Genomic DNA, 24,176 nt, shown 5'->3' with positions numbered 1-24,176 from the left:
ATTCTGACCAGCGTGAGGTGGTATCTCACCATGGTTTTGATTTGTACTTCCCTGATGAATTATGTTGCACATCTTTTTATGCGTCTGTTAGCCATCTAAATGTCTTCTTTGGAAAGGTGTCTATTCATGTCTTCTGCCATTTCTTAACTAGATTATTTGTTTTTTAAGTGTTGAGTTTGATAAGTTCTTTATAGATTTTGGATACTAGTCCTTTGAGTTTTGTTGATTGTTTCCTTCACTGTGCAGCAGCTTTTTATCTTGATGAAGCCCCAGTAGTTCATTTTTGTTTCTCTTGCCTCTGGTGACATGTCTAGTAAGAATTTCCTCTGGCTGAGGTCAAAGCAATTGCTGCCTGTGTTCCCCTCTAAGATTTTGATGGCTTCCTGTCTCATTTAACAGAAAATCAGTTTTTAGTTGTTGGCATTTGTTTATTTTCATTGTGCTTTTGTGAATGGGGAAAATAAGTAATGGAAATAAATAACAATAAAAGATTTTAACAAGCAAGATTATAAATATAAATTGGACTCTTGTTATAATTTTTGTTGCATATATTCCTTAGCTAAGGGATTTTCTGACATGACTAACTTAATTTAGATGAGATTTTTATGAAAATAAAGTTAATTTGTAGAATTATAAAACATGAATTGTGACTGGAGTTCCTTTACTTCTCTGTGGCAGACATATATAGTTACCATGGAAAATAAAAAGGAAACTATAACCATTGGCAGAGTCAATCAAACTGAATGAAAACTCTAAAAAAATTGTAAAGTTATCATCTGAAATTTGCATTCATTAACTCATTCGGTCCACAAGTATTTATTGAGTGCCCAGTCTCCCAAGTAACTTTCTTAAACAGTAGAAATATCTGGTGTTCATGAATAAAATAGAACAAAATCCTTGCCTGACTAGGGACTTACATTTTGTGTTTTCTGCTTCTGCGTTTTATTAGAAAAATCTCTGTGATATCACAAAGGGTAACTGAGAATTACTTATTGTTGCTTGTCTGAATTTAATGTCAAAGCAGAAATGCACCTGAAATATGGTACAAACTGCAAATTACTATATCTGTGTTTTACCTTCACCTTCTTTTTGTTGTGATTCATGGTGACATCAACAACACTTAGAAGTATACTGGACTTATGGAAATTATTCTGTGTCTTGAGATTATAGAATATATGCTGTACCATTGATGTAATTTATGAAACCATCTCATCTGAACTGCTTGTATGAGAAATTTTGATATCTCATTTGGCTATATATCTCATATTCAGAAAGTCTCAATAGAGTGTATCTTAAGTGATGTATTTGACTAGTATTAAACTAAGATGAACTAAAATAAGAGTCTTTGAGAAATTAGAGTCAAGTTAGCAGTGTAATAAGAAATTTAATTTTCTGAAAGGCAACTTCATAATGAGTTTGATCTAAGCCCTTGGCTCTATCCAAAAGCAATGATTCAAGTTCAATGTCTTTTGTCCAGTGTTGTTTTTCCTGTGACTGGTTCTTTTACATCTGAGGATCCTTTATTTGTGTCATTGAACCTCAGAAAAAGAACATTATGACTCATTAATGGAGTAGGGCCCTCAAAGGAGTGAACAGTCTTGATTGTGAAGGGCAGGAACAAAGCATGGTCCAGAATATTCCTGTACTGATAGGAGGGCATGCTGTAGGGTATTCTAATATTGCTATTTAAAAAAGAAAGAAAGAAAGAAAGAAAGACAGAAAAGGAAAAAAAAGGAAAAATAAAATCCACAGTAAAAGTGCTTTTGAAACAAAGGATGAATAATGACTGTGCATTCTGGCCACTATGAAAAGGCAGGATTTTTGACAAGCCCTTTTTTCATCCCCATTTTTTCCTTCCTTTTCCTTCTTTTCTCTTTTACCTTCTCCTCTACTTCCTCCTGTTCATTCTTCATCTTTGTCGTCTTCTTTCTCCTTTGAACTAAAGGAAGAAGAAAGTTTTCTATAATTTATTCTTTCGGTCACTTTGGAATGCTCCTAAATGGGAAACTTGGCTCTCATTTTTCTTTACAAATGGATTATACCATTGTGTCTAGTCTCTACGTCCTATAGCCAGCAAGAGCCAATTAATGATATCTACATTAAAATCAGGGCCATGAAGTACATGATTGTCAGACTTCTCATGCTTTGGTCATTTTTGGAGCTCTATAGACAGTGGTGGTCTGGTCAAGCAAGGCTGACGGGGCTAGAGGTGAGGGTTCTGACTTAAAAGTGTTTGTTGATTTCTGTACTCTCACTGTGGCTTATTTCAATATATCAACATGATATAACTGAATTCAGAATTAGGAAAAGAGCCACTTTGCATTCTCCATGTTTTATGAATGAATTTTTTTCTCAAGCCCCAAAAGAACTACTTGGTGATTGATACAAAACAATTTAAGTTTAAATGTAAAGAGCATGTGTCACTATAGGAACTAAAAAGGAAATTCTAATATGAAAAACGCTTAGGGAATTTTTTGTAAGGGTTTTAACTGAAATTGGAGGAACATAATCTTCCTACTGAAAGATCAGAGGAGCTACACTTGAATTTCCTGGGATCAAAAAAAAGATTCCAGGGAATATTACTTCTGGTCTCCGAGATTAGGCACTTTCTATTAGAGCTACTACTAGAGCTACTACTAGGCACTACGACAAGAGCTTTCTATTATCCAGTGTTTTTCCATGTGGTATCAGCAGTTACCTGCTATGTCATCTATATAAGAATATGTTACCTTTCTCTTTCTTCGAGTATAGGGCTTATCTAGCTTTGGCTGCCATCTGATTTTTTGAGAAATAAATAGGGAAGACTCCAGGTGATATATCAATACCCAGATATTCAGAATCCAGATCCATCTGGAAATATTTCAATACTTATGTCAATAAATGTTTCCTAAGAATCTCCAAGGTCGGTGGCTAACTATTTTCTCTACATTGTATAGGACTTAGAGGGCCTGCAGCTTCTAAAATAGGACAGAAGAGTGGAAAGAATCCTCATATTAGTACTTTCACAAAAATTTGGTCAAATTCATCTGTTATCACAAGTTATATTTCCTATTTAAAAAGTTGACATTGATTATTTAATCATAAGCTTTTTTATATGAATCTCCATCCATGAGATATATATCTTGATGAGGACTGAAAGTAAGTTTTTTCACTTGAACTTATGCTGCCCCTTATCACTATTTCACCTAGGTGTAACTAATTATATAATAGGATAACAGAAAATAGAATGAAGATCCTCCTGACTATCCAAATATGTCATGTTACCAAAAGCCTATTTTAAGTAATTTGATGCAGATACATAATCTGAACAAAACAGATCTGGGACACCTGGGTGGCTTAGCTGGTTAAGCTGCTGCCTTGGGCTCAGGTCATGATCCCAGGGTCTTGGGATTGAGTCCTGCATCTGGCTTCTTGCTCAGCGGGGAGCCTGCTTCTCTCTCTGCCTCTGCCTGCCACTCTGCCTGCTTGTGCTCTCTCTCTGTCTGTGACAAATAAATAAATAAATAAATAAATAAATAAAATCTTAAAAAAAAAAAATCAGTTCTGTAATGACCTTAGTGTTAGGAATTGGTTAATTGATGTTTAAAGCCTACTTAGTGACCTGAGAAATATGTATATTAAAATATCACAAAAAATTATAAGAATGCAAATTATATGTAGTCTATGATTCCAGTCCTATTCATAAACTGTAGAAAATATGCTGTAATGTTAATGTATAGTAGGACTGTGGATAGTTCATATATTTTAATTTTAAATTGTATACAATAGTATATTACACAAAATTTTAAAAATTAAAAATCACTTGGTTCATAATAAAAAGTCATCAAAAGCAAATCACAATCTTTTAAAATTTTGGTTCTATCTCTATTTGAGAATATATGTATTTCTTTTTATCCTCATCAACTTTTAAGTCCGAGATCAAGAATTTCAAGCCTGCCTTTAAATTTCTCATAAAGAGGATTTACAGGGTTTTAGAAGTGAAAAGATATTACTCCCCATGATTTCTATTCATCCCCCAAATTGAAACCTTCCAAATCCTTTGTGTTCCTGAGTCAGAGTTTCTGACGACTTAATTTTTCAGGAGAAGTAGGGCAAAAGTTGATGATCAAAGGACATTTTTAGAAATCAAATGAGGTCAGAGATCACTGAGCATATCCATACCATCTGGGAGGCCAGAGCCAACAAAAACTGTTAAATCTTGAAAACACAAGTTGTCAGGGGCTTTGAAAGTTCTCTGAAGGTCGCTTATAGCCTTATGCATTTCAACTTTGATTTTATTCCTGATTAAATGAAGTTATTGTGTTATTTTTAATTAAAAAATATGTGCACATATTTTTTAGGACACAAACTATGGGAAAAGAGAAAGATGAACAAAATCAACAATCTATGCCATGAAGGCAAAAATACTAACATTTTGTTGGATTTCCTTTGAGTATTTTCCATGAATATTTTTGCTCAAAGATAAAATCAAATTTTCACAGTGTACAACTTGATTTCCTACTATGCTTCTGAACAACATAGGAGTTTCTCCACATTATTTATAGAAATACTAAATAAGTTTAGATTGTTGGGCCAGAAATGAAAAATTACACAGTGGAGTGGAAAGCCTATCCCAACAGGGAGTTGAGAGCCATAGGTTTCTGTCCCCACAGTGTCCTTTTTGGGGGGTATGAGTGTGGATACCACTTTCTTTGGATGGCACGGAGGATGGAATGGGTGGGCAAGGATGAGAATCACCTAATAAGGGTCTTAAAATATAGATCCAGATTCTAGCCCCAGATATTCTGATTCAGCCCCCTGAAGTAAGACCTAAGGATCGGTATTTTTTAATGAGGATCCTGGGTGATCAAGCAGGAGATTCTGGGAGCACTCGCTGAAAAGCAATGCAGTAGATCAGTCTTAGTTTTCAGAAATTGTTATGGAGGAGCTGGAAAAGCCCACAGACAGTAAAGGAGGTGCAGGAGAGATACTAAAGTTGTCTTCAACTGCGTCTCTTCAATGCAAAAAAACCAGGATAAGTGGCACCGCAGGCATAGCATAGCTGGCAAAGGGCGACAGCCACGCCCTTCAAGGCCCTCAGTCTTTCCCCCTGGAAAATCTCTCATAGTCCCCTTACTTTTCCTGTCTCTTCCCTTCGTTCCTGCTTCCGGTCACCTTTCAAACCACAAGTTTAGTTAATAGCAGAGTTCATACTGGAAGCTAGGTCCCTTGACCCCCTTCCCAAGATCTTCCTACTGCACCATCCTTCCAATCCAGATTTTCTGGGTTCCCAAGCAATATCTCTTTCAAGAAGCCTTTCCCAGTTCTCCAGTCTTTCCTGTGTTCTACAGTAACTCCCCCCACCCCTCTAGGTTTGCTTCATTTACCTTAGCACCTAAAATAGTGCCTGGCACATACTAGGTGCTCAAAAATAATTGTTAAATAAAGGAATGATTACTATGGGGAAATAGTGAGGCAGTTTCTGTAAAGGGTAAGTGACAAATATAATATAGTTAATTCCCTTACCATCCTTCACTACTGCCTCAAGTTATCCTGTACCTAGCACAGTTGCTGGAACAGAACATACACGCAATAATATTTTATGAATTCACAAATAAATATACAATCTCTTCTTAAGGCATTTATGGTTAAAAGGGCCTAATGTAGTACATCTATGTGGTAGGGGTCTTCCTTTCTTGGTTAAGCTCTATTTTTTTTTAGATGCCAATATTTTGAAGTTTCATCTCTTACTTAGGAAGCATTCATAGTAATTCATCTTTTCTGAAACAGCAGGAGTGTATCATTTCATGCTATTACACATACAGCTTGAGGTAGGATTTCTTTTTAAATTTCTTTCAATCGGTTGGCCTGATTTCCATCAGAGTCTTCATTTTAAGTTGTTATTTTATCCTCTGATCAGAATAACTACTCTGTAAAGGAAAAGAATAAAATGTTCAAAGAAGATAGTTATGTCTATTGACATTGTGTTAAAATGCAAATGCAATGCAAACTGGAAGAAGTCAAACTGCCAAATAATCTGGATCATTTCTGAGTTCAGGAGAAAAATTCAAATTACTCATTTTCTCTATAGCAAACCTCTGAATGCATATTCTTTGCAAGAAAAACAGAAGTGAACTGGAGGATATTCATTCTTCATGCTTGGTTACACAGGGAGAACACCCACTGACATTTTCTAACAGATTTTCAAAAACAAACTTTCATTTAAAAACATGTGCCATGCATAATTATTTCAGAACCATTTTGGGTTTCAAAGAAACCCCAACCCCACCTTCTTAGCCCCAAGCTGCCTCCATATACCTTTCATACCTGTCAATAGATCTCAAATATTGACCCTGCTTTGTTCACCTGTCGGTAGACTAACTGAAAAGTTGTATAGAATCGCTCCAGCTCTTTGCTTTCTGGTATAAGTCAGATATAAGGTTCCATAATTTAAGAATTTCCTTGCTAACCCTCATCTCGCTATGTTCCCTGGCCCCCAATTGCCTCTGATTTTTATCTCTTACATTCTTCCTTTGCTTTACTTCACACTAGCTTCTTTGATTTCCTGGCTGCTCCTTAGCCACTAAGCACACTCCTGACTCAGGGCCACTGGCCTTGCCTTTGTCTCTACCTACACAGTCCTCCTTTCCCTTGGAAGCCAGCACGGCCCACTCCCTCCCTTCCTGGGGCCTTTGTTCAGATGTCAGCTAATGAAAGAGGCTACATGCTCTATTTCTTCACTCTGCTTTTTATTTTTCCAGAGCACTCATCACCCACTGACACATATATTTGATTGCTTTATGTCTATTACTGTGAATCTGAGTACATAGTAACATGAAAGCAGTGACTTTTTCTGTTTTCTTCACTGCTCCTACCTTAGCACCTAAAATAGTGCCTGGCACATACTAGGTGCTCAAAAATAATTGTTAAATAAAGGAATGATTACTATGAAGAAATAGTGAGGCAGTTTCTGTAAAGGGTAAATGACAAAAGTTCTGAGGTTTTTAAATAGCATTTAAAATATAGTTCCTGACCTTTATTCTCTAACACCTTTTCAGACCGCTATTAGAAACAGTGGCATTTATAGACTCAGCTTTCATTTCTGAGAGGAATCCCACCATTACTATCTCTTCTTCACACCCTTGTCTTTAAAACAGAGCTCCATTCTCCGCAGAAATGCAGATTTGTAAGTGTCAAAAAATGGTGTATAAAAATGGCATCATGAGCAAATTGTTTTATAGCCTCATGTTACATAAGACTAATATAAGAATACAGTTCACTTAAAAAATAACCTTCCTAGTGTAGCTTTGAAGGATGAAATAGTTTCCTTGGTAAATCCACAATGATTTGATATTTAAGTTGTGTCCAGTTTTTTAGTTTTCTAAACTACGCTGAATTATCTATTCATGTGGAGAAATCTATAAATTCATCCATAGATATTACTGTTGGATAACTTCCTAGATGTGGAATTATGTCAAAACGCATGACTTTATTTTTAAAGCTTTTGAAGCACACTCCCAAATTCCCTTCCAGAAAGATGGTAGCAATTTACCATCAGTGCAAGAAAGTGACTATTTATGGTGTCTGTATTAGTTAGGGTTCTCCAGAGAAACAGAACCAATAGGATATAAAAGGAGATTTATTATAAGGGATTAGCTCACCCAATTACGGAAACTGAGAAGTTCCACGGTCTGCTGTCTAACTGCTGGACACCCTGCAAAGCTGACGGTATAATTCAGTCTGAATCTAAGGCTTGAGAACCAATGATGTAAATTCCAGGGCAGGAAAAGGGATGAAATATCTCAGCACCAACAATGAGGCAGAAAAAAGGGGCAAATTCTTCCTCTTCTGCCTTTTTGTTCTTTGTAAGCCCTCATCACATCAGATGATGCCCTTGCAGGGGGCAATCTACTTTATTGCATCTACAATTCAAATGCTAATCTCATCCTGAAACACCCTCCCAGCCTTACCCAGAAATAACGTTTAATCAAATAATCTGGGCATCCCCTGATCAGTTAAGTTGACATTTAAACTTAACTATCATGGGGCATCTGGCTAGCTCAGTTAGAGGATCATGCAGCATTTCATCTTGGGGTTGTGAGTTCGAGCCCCACATTGGGTGTAGAGATTACTTAAATTTTTTTTTTTAATTTTAATTTAAACTTAACTATCGCAAATCCATTCCGTGTCCCTTTGGCACTCATCTTCCTCTCATTAAACTATCCTTGATTTCCAAATAAAAACAATAATGAGGTTATAATTTCACCTAACAAGATATAAGTATCCTGCCTTCAACTGAGAACCCACTAACTCTTTCCCCAAAAGAGGACACAAAGTCCTTGGGTGATGTTTAATCTTCTTGGTACCATGTAATTTAAATATTACGATATAGTCAATAAGTCTATCTTATGTTACATGATAACGGAATAATAGGAAAACAAAGATATTTGATACACACACAAAAACTGTGTTTTTCCTAACAGAATAAGTAGGAATACTCCTGGCTCTTGTAGTTGTCTTCGCTGTAGCTGGTCACATGGCCATAGCTGATGTATAGCTACCTTCTTTCACTACCATTCTGTATTCCCTTGTATAACCAGTTCAGCTGGCCATGGTTTTCTTCCTGGAGTGGTGAGACTGAATGTTTGTATCACTCCCATTCACACCCAAATTTGTGTTGGAACCTAATCCCCAGTGTGATGGTAATTAGAGGTGCCCCTTTGGGAGGTGATTAGGTCATGAGGGTAGACCGTTCACGAATGAGATAGTTCCTATATAAAATATAGCCCAGAGCGCTCCCTGGTCCTTTCTGACCTGTGAAGACACAATAAGAAGGCGGCCATGTAAAAATCAGGCCTTCAGGTTAGCAGGTCCTCACCCATCACTAAATCTGCCAGCAACCTGATCTTGGATATCCTAGCCTCTAGAGTTCTGACAGTAAGTGTTTGTGGTTGAAGCCACCCAGTTTATGGTGTTTTGTTATAGCAGCCTAAACAGACTAGGATGATGTCCATGAAAATACTAGCTATTCTTTTTCCTTAAAATCTTTGTTCAGTTTGATAGGTGAAAACTTGTTTGTTTGCATTTGTTTTGCTCCTACTGTGGTTAAAATTTTTATGACTGTTGGGACGCCTGGGTGGCTCAGTTGGTTAAGCAGCTGCCTTCGGCTCAGGTCATGATCCCAGCGTCCTGGGATTGAGTCCCACATCAGGCTCCTTGCTTGGCGGGGAGCCTGCTTCTCCCTCTGCCTCTGCCTGTGCTTGCTCTCTCTCTCTCTGACAAAGAAATAAATAAAATCTTAAAAAAAATTTTTTTTTATGACTGTTGACCATTTATAGATCTTTCTGATATATTTTTTTCTTTTTCTTATTGAATTGTAGGAAATGTATACATTTTGACTATTAAATCTTTGTTATATTTATGCAAAATTTTCTCCCTTTTTTTGACCATTTATGTACCTCTTTTGTGATATTCTCATTCCTCTGTTTTTTTATATTTCTCTTACTGGCTTTCAGGAAACTTTTATGTATATTATGACTATTATAAAACATTTTTTCTCTTTTTATTTTTTATGAAATTGATTCTGGGTGTTTTTTATGCAATCGAGTCTGTCACCTCTTTTTATTGCTTCTGAATTTTGCAACATATTTGGTTGGAAAGTTCTCTTTGTGGGTTTTTAAGGAAATATCAAGTTCTTTCAGAATGTAGACATTATTTTGGTGCAATGATTAGCCTAACATTTGTTATTTAATCTTTCTCTACAGATATAGATCTTTCATCTATAGATGTTTCTCAAGTGACTTTATTGTATTCTAAATTATTTATATTTACATAGATCTTTTTCGTGACTTTCTAGTCTTTCCATTGTCTCTTTCTAAGCTCATATTGTATTACACCAATTACTACTACTTTATACAAAGTCTGTTTTAAATTTTATTTTATTTTTTTTCAGTGTTCCAAGATTCATTGTTTATGCACCACACCCAGTGCTCCATGTTTTTTTTTTTTTTTAATTGTGCAGGGCCATACCCTTCTGTTTCAGCTTTTCAACATTTCCTTCACTAGTCTCAAAAACTGTTTCATTCTAATAATGTGCCAAAAGTCCCATTGGAATTGCCTTGAACCCAATCATCTTTCAAAAAAATGTAACATGTCAATAATATTTTGTTATATAATATATAAAATAAAAGCAGTAGTAATAAAAAGCATGAAGCCCTGTACGGCTCATTGCATTGCCAGGTGGGTGTACTAGGTGCCCAGAAGGCTCCCTGGTGTGCATGCACTTCCGGCACCAGGGCGGCCTGTCCCCACCTCCAGGTACCCCCAAAGAGCATTTCACTGCAACTCTTTAGATTTAGTTGTTGATAGAAAAAAAGCCAAAATACTCTTCTAATAAAATGATAACCTTGAATAATCTAAAAAAGAGTTATTAAAATAAAATTTGCAGGGCACCTGGGTGGCTTAGTCAGTTGAGCGTCTGACTCTTGATTTGGCTCAGGTCATGATCTCAGGATCATGAGACTGAGGCCTATGCAAGCTCCAGACTCAGTGGGGAAACTGCTTCAGATTCTCTTCCTCCTCCTCCCCCTCTGCCACTCCCCACACATGTGCTCTTTCTCTAAAAATAAATAAATCTTTTAAAAAATAAATAAAATAAAGTTTTCTACAAAAGTTAAGGAGGTCACATTGAAATGAGATAGAAGCATGGTCATCTTGGACCCCATAATTAAAGTGTTTATATGCATACACAGTCCCTATCAGTTGCATGCTATAACCCTAACTCTTTGTGTCTTGTATCATGATAGTAGCAATTCTTTCTTGGCCTTTTGGGCATGCAGCTAGGCATGTGCAGCTTGTGGACTTGGCCAGCACCGAGAAGCTGCCTATGGACATTCCCGCATAGAAGGGCATCCTGAACTACATTGCTGTCAGCCTATACGGAACATAAATTGCAATCTGAGAAAGGGACTCTTAGAAAAATATTTACTGCTTCATCAGGGCATTGAATTCTGGAACCACAAAGAGGCTCTCAAGCAGCAAACATTTATCTCATTTACTTCAGTCAGGATGCTTCCCCTCATCTGTGTATCTAGTGACCATGGCATGGTGCACATTTTTGCTGCCTAAGATCCAAAGAAGAAGTAAACAGTCTAGTTTGGTGTCACCAATTTTCCTCCAACATGCTTCAGTTCTAAATAGAGTTCTCCCAAATTTCAGGTCCCCTCAGGCTCTCCATGCATTTGTGCTTTTGGAACAGACTCAAATGTCATTTCAGTCTACCCAGAAGGCAGCTCCTATACACATTCCTATTCAGCTTCAAGGAGGAATGCATCCAGGATGCCTTTGTGCAGTTTCTAGGAATGAGCAATGACAAGCTGTGATTCTTCACAAGCGTGTGCCATCCATACCCACTGACCACTGAAGTGCTGGGGGTGCTGAGACCCACCCAGTAAGCCCAGGAGATTTGTGGTATCACTGACAGGAGTAGCTAGTCTTCCCACGGGGCAGAACTAGGTGTTATAAATGAGGAAAGTCAGTTTTATTCAGGGTTAAAACTAAATTTCTCTGTTACGTGTAAGAAACAAGGTAAAGCATAGACTTTAAAAATTAGTCATTTAATTTAGAACCTACAAAAGAAAATATTCAACATCTCTTTCAACAAAGGGATATTTGAGAGAGAATGTCCTCTGGTGATTTCTGTCAGTGTTGAGCATAATACCTCAAATAATGCTTCATTCTGTCATTTCTACTTCCTTTTCTTGCCATATTTTTCTGTCTTCAACATTTTTAAGATTAGCTACAAAACAATACTTTGGGAATGAAAGGCACATTACATTTTTTTTTAACATCAAGTAACTACCATAAGTTTTGAGCTCTGGATTGTTAAGTACTATTTGTGGTATATCTAATTTTCTTAAATTCCTGATAAAAAGATTTAATTTTGTGTTTTTGATTTCAGCATTCAAACTCAGCATAGCAGGAATCCTCAGTTTTTCAAAAATAAGACAAAAAGACTAAAGAGGCTAAAAAGCATGAGCAGAATATGTTAATTATGAACTTTGTGGTCTTGAGCTTAACCCAGGTGTCCTTAATGGTTCCCATGAGCAACATGAACTAGAGTCCAGACTCAATAGCCTAACCACCTTGCAAAGTTAAAAAAAAAAAAAAAAAGCCCAAATTCTTCCATTGGGGCATTCCTGAGCGTCCCAAAGTATCTATGATACAAAGAAAATCTATTTCTTCCTTTAATTCAAAAGAGGAAGATGAAGAAGACCAATACTCTAGCAGAAAACTGGTGATAAGACATAGAGAAACAAATCACAGAAAATAGTGGTGCAATAAGTACTATGAAAACATCCCAACTTCACATTTAATGAGGAAGAGTAGTTATTAATTATGTGTTATGTTTTACCTGTCAATATAAATTTCTGGTGCAACTGTGTATTAGTAACACCTGCCCAAAAAGCAACTGGACAGTAACTGGCAAAAGCTTTCAAAATATAACTTACACTTGAACCTAATGATTTTTGTCCTCGGATTCTACTCTTAGAAAATCACCAGAGATGTGGAGATGTGAAGAATGATTCATGTACAGGGATGAACGTTGCAGAGTTCTTGAAATATAGAAAATTAGAAACAACTTAATGCCCAAGTGTAAGTTAATCATTGCATAATTTATGGAATAGCCTTCTGGTACAATAGTACATAGCTATTAAAATACTGTTTTCAAATAACATTGACTATTATAAGAAAATGCTCATTGCATAATTTAAGTGAATAGAAATAGGTGATAAATATATAATATGTATGTGTGTGCATGGAAAGGAGTGTGAAATATTTACAATAGTTATTTCTGGTTCCTGACTTTATGAATAATTTTTATTTTCTCCTTTATACATTAATTGTCAGGATTTTAATGTAAACCTGTAATCACTTTTAACAGAAAAGCACTAAATTTTATTTTAATACCTAATAACTTTAGCGAAAAATAATCTGCAAAACACAACACATTTCACTTTCAAAGTATATTACATTCTCATAAAGTTTTTGTTCCATTTCTAATTACAAATTTGTGCTTTAAACTTACCTTTGTGAAATAACATTCTCGGTTTTAGGAAGTGACATTTTAGCACTTGTTATTCTACTGGGAAATTTTACCAGACTAACCCTCAGCTCAAACTAGTAGAGATTGATGGGCACATATGTTGAGTAATGCACACTGATTTTTCACAGGAATGGAAACATTTGTAGAGATTGATAGAGCAATTCTTTTCAGACAATATACACTTGGCTTTTTCAGACATTCACACTAAAATAAGAAAAAGAAACAGTTTTCTTAGCTTGATCTTTCTACTTCTCTATTTGTTTTGGGTTAAAAAGCATGCAGATCTTCTGAACTTGCACGTCTGGGAAGAAATGCTCTGGATGAAGCAAACATAAACAAAATACAAATAAACAGAAAATCCATTAACACAATGTTCCTCGATTACATGCACAACTCTGAGAAAAGCATTTAACTGCATTATACCTTGGATTTTGTGTTTTAAAAACTTGAGATACTAGTTGTGTTATCACTGTGGTTTTAAATTTTGCATCTCGAAAAGGCTTTACTTCCTCTTTAGGTCCAGGAGGCCTTGCAATAGTCCTGCCCTCTTTCACCCGCATAACACCACAGAGGTTTTCTAAACCACCAATCTGATTATGTTTCTCTTCTTAGGAGTCTTCAAGGGCCCTTCCTTCAGGATAGTTGTAAAGAGTTAAGCACTGATTTGAAGGATCTTTAATCCGCTTCCTCTGCCTCAACGTCTGTCCTTCCTTACTATTCTAACCCCTACTGCTCCTCAGTCTATGTTCTGGCTGTCAAGATTTTGCAAACAGGCTGGGCTATTTCCAGATTGTGTGTCTTTGTTGGCTGTTCCTTCTGCATCAAATGCATTTCCCCAGCTTCTTTGCCTAGCAAGGAAAACGTCATCCTATAAGATGCATCACAGATGTAATGGTCTTTATTTTGCCTGCTTGCCGCAGGGTAAATTTGTCTTTCCTTCCTCTTCACTCCCATCCCATCCTTAAGTCTGTTTTAGACCATTTATTATGCTATTATATATGTATATGTGGTTGTTAACTTACGGCTGTGCTCTCCAGGAGCCTGTGGGCTCTGTGAGGATGGGGATGGTGTGAGTTTCCCATTGCTCCAGATACTCAAGTCTAATGCTAGAACCAAAGGGTGAGGCAGACTGTAGTACCCAACCTTCAATGGATGGTTTGTCAAGGTGACTATCCGTGCCCCTTTCAGTTCTCAGCATATGGGAGCCCCCTGCCAGCTTGCCCTTCTGCCTGGGGAAGGGAGAGGAGAAAGTTGTTCCTGGGGGCTGGGACAGGGGTGAAATCCCTGGTAGCAGTGCATCTTTTCCAACTTTAATCAGCAACTTTAATAAATACATCTCTTTCTTGCTGTTTCTTGAGATCCCAGGGCTCTGATAAATGAAAAGTAGCTCTCCTTACTATAAAACATTTGAGGAAACTGCTGAGCTAATAATAACCAGTGTTATTAAACATTTACTCTGTGCCAGGCATTCTTTGAAGGGCTTTCTGGATATTAATGCACTTCATCCTCATGGTAACTCCATGAGGTAGGTTTCATTAGTGTAGAGGAGAAAAATGCAAACATAGTTCATAAAATTTGTTTGATTATACACTGCAAGTAAGTGCAGACCTGAGATTCCAACCCAGGCAATAGGATCCAGGCTTCTACAGCCGTGATCCAGGGTACCCTGTCTTCAGAACTATTGCTGCCTTTTCAAACTGTTATCCTCTGAGCAGTGGTGGAGCTCAAGGTCAACACTAACTGAACATAACTGTTTTTTAAAGTTGTTTTCTTTCAAAGTCTTTCATTCCTATTTACACCCTGCAGCCGTTTTACCTGACAATGCACAAATCTGATCATGTTGCTCCTCACCAAAGCAGCCCTCGGATATCACCCCACGGCCTTGGAGATCATGTCCCGACACCTGAGCATAAAATGAAAAGCCTTGCATGAGATGGGCTCACTATTTTAGTGTCAGGTGTGGGCTTGGTAAAAGCTAGAAACGAAGTAGGTAATTAGGCCATAAGGAAACCCGAGTGCAGCTGCAGGATCTAAGGCTCACGGGAACATCTACACCCTAAATGCCCCCAAACTTCTCCAGATCCATTCTTCCACGCATCGCACAAGTTTTTCCCTGCATGACCGTTCCCCCTCTTCCTGAGAAATTCTTATCTATCCTAAAATGTTGAGCTAGGCCAGACCACAAAAGAACTCACTTGGAGACGTCAGCAGGAATGCTGCTGGCAGCTGGAGTGCTTTGTCCTAAAGGGGCCCTGAAGTGTTTTGCGTGGTCTCTCACTATATCCATTCAGCCTACTACCCTTTATGACCTGTAACTGTACCACAGTTGTTGATTTCTGGGTTTTATTTCTTATTGTGTCATGAAGGCTTCTACCATTCTGGCCATTGCCTACCCCAAGGGTATAATTGAAATATCACTGTGTCTGTAAACATTCCTGTATCTTGCCTTTCTCCATCTTTCTCCTATGCCTTTCTCCTGTTCTGTCTCTTTTCCATGTTTCCATGTTATTTTGTTTATGCCTCTTCTAGTACTAACTCCGCTTAAGTAATGATTCATATTCACACGTCTGTCTTCCCTTACTAGACTATTAACACCTTAAGGGTAGGGTACCCGTTTGTTCCTATTTGTATCCATCTCAGTATCTGGCAGATAGTAGGTGGTCATAAATGTTTAATGAATGAACTAATAAATGTAGCTTAAAGCAGCAACTCTCTGCTTCTTTTTCAATTGGTGGAACAGACGGAAGAGCCGACGGTACGAACAAAAGCCATCAAGCATGTCCAACAAAAGTGACTGAGTGTGTATCGGGAGGCAGTAAAGTAAACAATATCTCAAGGGTCACAGCTGTTTCACTCTGCCTTTCAGCCAAGAAATGCCATGATTTACTTTCTGCTCTTGCCAAGGATGAAGAAATAAAGTCATAAACAAAAAGTGAAGGAGTGAGGAATGACTCCGTTTGGATGGACAGGTCAATCTGCTTGCCCACCTGTGGCCAGGCAAGCACGATCAAAGAATAATATACGTTCCCCTGCTGTCCCATTTCAGTCTCTATTCTTTAACAGACATGAAGGGATCTTCGGTGAGAAATGTAGCTTCAAACTTAATATCACTATCGAAGTTGGGTTTTTTTTTTTTCCCATCTGCACACTATTCAGTTTTTTTTTATTAAATTTTTTATTTATTTTCAGCGTAACAGTATTCATTGTTTTTTCACCACACCCAGTGCTCCATGCAATCTGTGTCCTCCCTAATACCCACCACCTGGTTCCCCCAACCTCCCACCCCCCGCCCCTTCAAAACCCTCAGGTTGTTTTTCAGAGTCCGTAGTCTCTCATGGTTCACCTCCCCTTCCAATTTCCCTCAACTCCCTTCTCCTCTCCATCTACCCTTGTCCTCTATATTATTTGTTATGCTCCACAAATAAGTGAAATCATTTGATATTTGACTCTCTCTGCTTGACTTATTTCACTCAGCATAATCTCTTCCAGTCCCATCCATGTTGCTACAAAAGTTGGGATTCATCCTTTCTGATGGAGGCATAATACTCCATAGTGTATATGGACCACATCTTCCTTATCCATTCGTCCGTTGAAGGGCATCTTGGTTCTTTCCACAGTTTGGCGACCGTGGCCATTGCTGCTATAAACATTGGGGTACAGATGGCCCTTCTTTTCACTACATCTGTATCTTTGGGGTAAATACCCAGTAGCGAAGTTGGTTTTATAGACAGATGATTTTGGGTATCCCCAACATTGTAGGGACTGTTTCAAAATTTCTGCTCCCAATATGCTCTCCTTGCTTCAGGTTGCTAAATTCTAAAAGTACTCCTGTGTAGTACCTACTTCACAGGGGTCTTAGGGGGATTTAACAGATCAGGAATTGACAAACGTAGAAACTCCTAGGATAGCACACATGGTAGGTGCCTAATAAATGTTTTTATTTTAATTTATTTTCCTGTAATAGTTTAAGTTCAATAACAAATTATGTATATGGAGGGTTTGGAGGAACAAAGTGAATATGGCAGTTTATATGTATTTTACTTTGGAAATTTTACATTTACTAAAGTAGCATAGATACATAGTAAAAGTTCAAATAGTATAAAGCAATACTAAATGTCCTCCTTTCCCCAGACCTGTGCTTAGCATGGTTATTCTAAACAATATGCTGAAATCTGGTTTTTTTTTTCAATGTGTCAGTTTTAAATACTAATTATAAACTTGCCCATGAAAGATTAGGAAATTTTATATGATTTATATTAATGTGATTACTTAATTCTATTGGTTTCATTTTTAGCTCTACATCATGTAGATTATTCCTTAATACCTACCATTTAAATAATTAAATTATATATTTGTAGAACCTCATACCCAATGGTTTACAGGTAAACTGACTCACGGTGGGAGGAGCTGATCTGTAGCATTGGTTTATTTTTGTGGCAAATTTCAAGCTACCAACCTGACTGTACATTCCCTTTTATAATTAGATCATATTCAATGTTTTTCCTATGGCTTGAATTTTTAAAAAAAAAATCAGTAAGCTGCATTTACAAAATTATGGTTATGCAAATGTTATTCAATATAGAATGTTATGATTTCTCATAGAGAAAAAAATGTAATCCTGATGGGAAATAAAGTAGATAATCAAACTATAGTTTTCAAATTCCAATTCTGTTTTAGGAATAATTAAATCTGTCATTCTGAAGGAGAACATGGTTCTTCCAAAATTCTGAAAAGAAAATACAAGGTACAGGAACAACAGATAATAGGAAATATGTGCTTTACATAATTTTGATTATAGAAGCATGCTGTTTTGTAAAACACTTGGGAGGACATCCAGAACTCTTAGTATAATTAAGGGTTACCACCAAAATGAGAACAGAGACAGAAAATTATTTCCTAGTCGTATTAAAATGATACCACAAAGGAAGCAACCAGAAATATGGGCCTAGATTCCTAACAGGAATTTGAGTGGTATGAAACAAAGGAGAGACAGGCTTGTGGTTTTGTTTAAACATGTAAATTCATGACTTCTTGCCTGAGAAATATTGGCAACTGCAGACTTGTTGCTTCTCCAAGAACATGTAGATGCAAAATTGCCTGTCTTCTTTGACTCATTTTCTCTACTGGTTTCCATCATTTGTTAGAATAATGGGAGTTTCTGTGATGATTAAAATGTTTTATTTCCTCACTATTCAATTTTATTCATTCATGCATTCGTTCAACAGTAGTCGCTAGCCACATGTGGCTCCTAAGCACTTGAAATGTGGCTAGTACAACTAGGAAAGAAAGTTTTTTTTTGTAATTTTAATTCCATTTACATTTAAAAGCCACATGTGGCTAGTTGACTATGTACTGGCAATGCAGTTCTTTAAAAAGCTGCAGATAAAGGAAAGACAGAGATGCCTCCACTGGGGGCCCTATAGTTTGGCTTGGGAATGAAACAATCTGCTCAGCTATTACTTAGGAAGTCCTCCTTGCCCTGGAGTTCTGGGTCACACGATCAGGAGGAAATGAGAGGCGGCAGTTTGATGACATTAAATCTGTGCTACTGGAGGCTGAATATTCTAAGCATGAAAATCAAATACAGTCTCTTCCATTTCATTCTCTTTATTGCTCAAAATCATGATATATTTGGTTTGGGTTCATATTTGGGCTATGATGTTCTTGCACATATCTCTTTATCTCTGGATATTCTAAATGCTTTTGTTTTATCTGGTGAGCAGAAAAACCATATGCCTTCAAACTACTAAGAAGTTACATTTGCTTTTTTTTAAATGCTATATGGTTTTGTTTGTTTGTTTATTTTAATGCTGTATGTTTAATGGGCTCCACTTTTCATGAAGACACTATTCTCAGGACCTTGTGAATTCCTACTCTTGCTTTAGACCTCTTGCTTTCTTTACCTGCTCAACAGCTGACATTTTGGGTTTTCTTGTCATATTCTTGAGTTCATCAATACAGTTCATTTATACAGTTAATAAATATTCATTGAATAACTAAATACCAGATACTCTCACAAACGCTGGGAAATCAGTGGTGAACACAATCAAGTCTCTGAAATCATGAAGTTTATATTTCAGTAAGGGGAGCCACCAGGTAAAGAAAGAAAATAATATGTCAGGAAGTGAAAAGAAAGCAGAGTAAGGGGGATGGAGAATGCTGTGAATGGGGAAAGATATGTAACTATTTTAGAGGTTGGTTATGAAAGGCTTTAAGATGGCATTTAGAACCGAAGCCAAAAAGGGAGCAGGAGAAAGCCATGTGAATATTCGGTAAAGAACATACCAAGCAGAGGGAACAACAAATGCAAATGTTCCCAGGTGAGACCACTCAGGGTGATGAGTTGAGCTCTTTGTCCATGGACAGGGTTTATCAACCTGTGCTAGTCTGTGTGAATGGAAGGATACAGGCAAGACACCTTAAAGAAGGTTTTAACTCCAGGGCAGGAACACCTTTGTAAGAGATTTTAGTTTAACGTTGACAGAATGCCAGAATGCCTTTGTTTGAGAAGGAAACTCATGACGGCAGCCTGATTCAGTGTGTGTGTGTGTGTGTGTGTGTGTGTGTGTGTGTTAAAGGTGGGTGGCTATCTAGCAATAGTTCTCTAATTACTTGGACTTCTCCATCATGACCCAGTTGAGTTCTGGGTTCACAATTTCCTCTTCAGCTACAGGTTTTCTTTGCATTCTAGACTTCTTTTTCTGTTCTGACTTATCAAACAAAAGAATTCATACTGCTTTTCATTATTATAAAAAAGTGCCTCAATATTTGTGATTGTCCATGTCTCCATTCTCAGATTGGGACTATATATAGATTGTTCTCTACCAACATTTTAATAGGATTTTGGAAGGAAGGTTAATTTATGTGGCTCCTTGAACTTGAAATCAGAATTCTTATGGGCTGATGTGGCTCGAGCCCAAGGCAAAGCAGACTGTGGAATAGTCCTGAGTGGGCCATCAGAGGAGGAAAATATTAGAGATCAGCCCCTACTCCTATGTTCTGAGAGCCCTGCTGTGTGAAGATGATAGTAACTGGGCTGTTACGGTTTTATTATACATGGTATGCTAAAATTTGATTTCTTAAGACTGTAAATTTGGGGACACAGATTGAGTGACTTATGGAGGGTCCATGGGAAGGCAAGATAATAGATGAGGTTGGGGATACAGACATCAGTAACAATGGTTGGGGGTTATCAATATCAAAATGAAGTGGATATTTCCCTCAAAATACGAAGACATCTGAAATGAGAGAGCATATTCTAAAGAGTCTTGGATGTATAGTTGAACAAGATTATGTTTTAAAGTCTTTTATTCATTTCTCCTAAAAAGGGGGGATCTTGAGGAGGACTAGCCTAGTTAAAAGCGAAGACTCCAGAGCCAGATTTTGGAGGTTTGAACTCTAGGAGTTAAATTGACAGCTTGTTAAATAAGCAGAAGCATGAAGACCTAAAAGACTGGAAGCTGAAGTGTCTCAATGAAATGAGTATGTGTGGATTATCATTCTGTGGCAGGCCCACCACTGGTCCCTGGGGCCAGAGAGACAGGAAATGTGTTTTTCTGTGGATAGGGAGCTTATAGCTGGATAAGGAGATGGAAGTGATTACTGATATCTAAGTTTTCTCGCACAAATTCCAGAATAAAGATATGATGTCAAAAACCATATAAATAAAAAGTTTACCAGCAGAATATGAACTATCTTATATGTATATTAAACTGTGTTTTCAAATCACATATCAGAAGCTATGTAGCTTACAAAAGTGCTAGCACATAGTAGGAATCTAAATGGAGCCGGATTGAAATGCAGGAGACTATTAACAGAATTACTAACAAATTTGATAACATAGAGTGAAAATATCCTTAACACTAAAAGAAAGGAGGTAATGTAGAGAATTCCCTCTTACTTTGCAAATAAAGAAACCATGACCTAGACATTTATCTGGGAACGACCTGGAATTTAAGGCCAGATGCGAACTTTCAGTCAGAAGTTCTTTTCCACTGTAGTTGTGGGTAAAAATCTCGGATAAGGTTCCCACAGCACACACAAAGGCATAGATGTAAATTTTATTACGTCACAGTACCCATCATAATAGGAGGTTATACTTGCCTTCTTTCATCTTAACCAATTACCCATTCATTCAAGAATATGAAGAGAGGCATCCATTCCAGACCCTATAGTAAATGCTGGAGATACAGCTTTTGCCCTCATGGAGTTCATGGCCTTGTAGAGAACGTAGTTAAAAACAGTATAATAATAATACATAATTATAATATATTAAATATAATGATTATAACATATTTCTTAGTTTTATATGCACACATAACTATATATAACAGTTAAGTAACAAATATAATTGCCAGATTAACTATAAAAAAAAGAAATGATTACTCTATATGTAAAAGCAGTAACAGGAGCATGGAAAACAGAACAGAGGGTAATTGTATAGTCAGCAAAGGCTATAAAGAGGTTCCTTGATTGTGGTGCTGAAGAATGAATAGGAGCCTTCAGGGGCACCTGGGAGGTAGCTGATCTGAGTGAAGGTGCCTCCCTTCAAATGTCTGAGTGACCTTATTTCAGCATGAAGAGATTCAGGGGTCCAATTTTGCCACATCCTGGGCTCCATTTGCTATTCTACTCCACAGAGACCCTTGCTCTTGACTTGTGCACCTGAACCACTTCCTTAGCTCTACTTTTGCATTTTTACTGGCTGCAAAGTGTTGAGGGAGGTAGATTTACTTATCTGCATCATAGCAAATTTTATCTACATTTCTGCTCACTAGGAATGGGTGGTGGTGGATAGAAAGCTGATTAAACTTTACTAAGAATATGCTGTGGAGAATTGACCTTATTATTTTTCTGTTAAAAAGCAGAAGAGAACGACAAGATGCTCAGCCTTTGGGAATGGCTTACAAATAAATTTTCCAATGCAAACATCTCCACTCTCCTTTCTCAGGAGAGAAATCTAAATGGAAGACACGATCTCAATTGCAAGCTCATTTGAAACTATAAAATTTGCTTGTTGCAAGAACTTAGACTATTCAAAACTGGAGAAAGATTATCTCAGAAGACAGAGAAGGGAGAATTTCATTTTAAAATGAGTATTGATTTCTTTTATTATTAGAACAAAACATGCACATTGTGGACAATATGGAAAATTACAAAGAGGAAAGCAAAATTACCTACCAATCCCATCTTCCTGGGTTAGTTACATAGATAACATTGTGGAATATTTCCTTAATGTCTTTCTCTAATTGTATGACATTGTATTTGGAAGAGAAAATAAACCACTTGACATACTGCAGCTTTTTAGTAGAATCCAATTCTAATAGTCAAAAGCTTTGCTATACTTTCTATTTCATATGCTCAAATTATCTGCCCTTCTTTGGATTTTCTGAGCAGTAAGCAGAAACTACTTTTTCTTTCTTTCCAATGCACTTCTGTCTCTATTTTCTAAGCTCCTTTTTGCCTCCTTGTCTCCCTCTTAAGCCTGTGATCATCATGTTATTCTGCATCTTTCAGGCTTCTGTCTTTATCTTCCATGATACCTTAGTTGGGTTGAAACTCTCTCCTACCAGAAAGTTTTTTCACAAAACAATATTAACAGTAATATAGAGAATTGATATTTGAACTTGACCCAGTTGGTCTCTTCTAGAATATTAGAACAATTAATGAGAACAAGGACATGTGGGGTTGTTAGATCACTATATTACACAGAGATATATAGTACCAATTATTAAAATCTGGGATAATCTTACAGTTTTTTAGTTCTAAAGGACAGGTGGATATTTAGCTCTACCTCAGTGGGATACCATCTTAAGAAGAGATCAAAGTAGAAAAAGAAATGGCGAGGACTTACAAATACCGATATACATAAAACAGAATTCCAAGAAAGCTCCTAATGCTTCAAATAAAGAGTACTCATTAAATTACTGAATAAAATATTGTTCATGCTGTTGTGATTAGGGTTAACCTTAAGTTTAGCATGCCTCAGAGCATTTATCTTTAATGAAACCATAATGGTGAGGTTGTTATTAACTAGACATTATCACATTCTTTATTTCAGAGTTTGGCAAATCAGAGTCTGGGCCATACTTCTAAACAGTGATTAACAAATAGTTGAACAAATAATGAACAAATGAATGAATACTGGCTTGGTCTTGGAAGTGTTTGATCAATTGTAAGATTGAGTCTGTAGGGGGCAGAATTAATACTTAGCATTGAAGTTTACTACAGGTATCAGCAATAAGACAATCCTCATTGTCATTTAAAATCATGGGAACAAAAGTCAGGGCAGTACTAAATGATAAACTAAAATTGAGTGGCCACAATGTGGGAAGCAGGAGTAGAGCCAAATTCTAGGGAAAAATAAGACAGTAAGATCCCCTATGTCAAGGACATTAAGTGGACCTACTGTGTGCCAGCCAAGCACAATGCCAAGCTCAGCGTAGCTGCTCAGTAAATAAGATTTGTTATGTGGATGAATAATGGATTCTACCCCAGAGGGGTGGGTGGGTGGGCATGGACATAAGAGTGTATGGGTATGTGGGTATGTGCTCAGAAATATCAGACCCAAGGCAGCAACGGAGAATTTTCTATACCTAATGAGTAATTGTTACAGTAGTTTTCCTAGGTTTAGTTACACATATAACAGACTTCACCATGGCCCACATATTTTCTCACAGAGGCTGACAGAGTTGATTCTGATCACTTGGGGAATATCGATAGACTTCACCCCAAAGAAGAAATAGTGCATGGCCTATTTCTTAAGAAAATTACACCTTGTAAAAGATGAAGATTGAAGAAGGAAATGGTGCAAGAAGTATTTATGGGGTTTTTTTCTTTTTTTATTTTCTCTTACCTCTATAGCAATAGGTCCAAGTGGTAATATAAATTGGTATTACTTTCACTTTATTAATTGGTTTTTACAAAAATCTATGTAGTCGTATTGCAACCCATTTCTTAGTTGGGAAAATTGCTGTTCATTGAGTTAACTCAATGCTTTTCAAACTTTATTTGCATGCAAGAATCAGAAAAGCTTGTAAAATGCAGGTTCTCATTCAGCAGGCCCATGGTGGGGCCTGGGTGTGTATTTCTC

Source organism: Martes martes (genome assembly GCF_963455335.1).
Source record: "Martes martes genome assembly, chromosome: 12".
In the NCBI taxonomy this organism is placed as follows: Eukaryota; Metazoa; Chordata; class Mammalia; order Carnivora; family Mustelidae; genus Martes; species Martes martes.
The sequence above is the reverse complement of the archived record's forward strand: the minus strand, read 5'-3'. Positions refer to the sequence as shown.